A 973-nucleotide genomic window follows, 5' to 3' on the forward strand; every position below is an offset into this window, starting at 1 on the left:
AACAAAAAAAGATGACGTTCGTGTATTGTGTAACTTTAAAATTAATTAGAAGAGGAAAGTGCTAAGGCAGCTCAGTGCTGTTTTCTGCAAAGTGGGAGGGAGGGATGTGTTTGGCAGTAGCCTGGGAGTGCCCTCAGTGTCTGCCGTGTTCTGCCACACTGGGCGAGTTCAGTGAAAATCTCGCTGCCAGGAGCAAGGCAGGACACATGCTGCGCCATGTTTTGGCCTCATTATCTGAATTTCTCTTTTCAGTCCTTGATGAATATCACTGATGGATCCCTGAATTTCTCCAGCATTCCTGAACTTATGGGGCCTCCGGTTTGTATCTACAGCTGTCCCAGAGTGAGGTTCCTACCCTGAAACAAAGTTGGGTTGGTTTGGAATCCTTTTAGCTCCTAAAGCATAGAACTAGAATATATCAAAGGAGAATGGAAAGAGAACTTTGCATGTTTGAAAAGTTGCAGCCTGGGTATTAAATCCCAGCCACAGGTCCCAACATCAGCTGCCCAGTGGATGAAAGTGTATCTCAGCATTCCTCGAACTAGATGTAAGGGGAGGACACATGGTCAGGCAGGCCTGTGGGCAGGGAGTTTACTAATTTGTCTCCTGTGGCTTCCAGGGTCACCCAGGACTGAGTGGGTTCAAGGGTGCCAAAGGAAGTGGAGGATTCCCTTTCCTTGATTTCTACTAATGCAAATAATCCCAAACACCCCCATATCAAACCCTAGAGCACACCAGCTAACAACAGCAGCCTTTGCACAGAGAGGCTGGGAGGTTTAGGGTATTAGGTGGGCTGACAGTAAAGCAACACACAGGCTGCCTAAAGTCAGAGAGTGGGCATCTTTGTTTGATGCAGGGTAGTCCCTGCATTCCCATGCCCGCACCCCTTCTCTCTCTTCCCCACTTCCTTCCCACTTGCCGTCCTCCCCGTGGGTGAATCCAGACCCTCAAGGTGCCCCTTGAAAAAACAGCT

The 973-nt window shown here is 48.8% G+C and overlaps 1 protein-coding gene across 1 annotated transcript in view; it reads left to right on the plus strand.

Annotated features, from left to right (window-relative positions):
• The window catches only part of COL15A1 (collagen type XV alpha 1 chain), a 107,392-nt gene that overhangs the window by 77,000 nt on the left and 29,419 nt on the right, over nucleotides 1-973 (plus strand). The window lies entirely within an intron of this gene.

The sequence above is a fragment of the Otolemur garnettii genome, unplaced genomic scaffold (genome assembly GCF_000181295.1).
Source record: "Otolemur garnettii isolate 467f Iridium unplaced genomic scaffold, OtoGar3 scaffold00014, whole genome shotgun sequence".
NCBI classification, from domain to species: domain Eukaryota; kingdom Metazoa; phylum Chordata; class Mammalia; order Primates; family Galagidae; genus Otolemur; species Otolemur garnettii.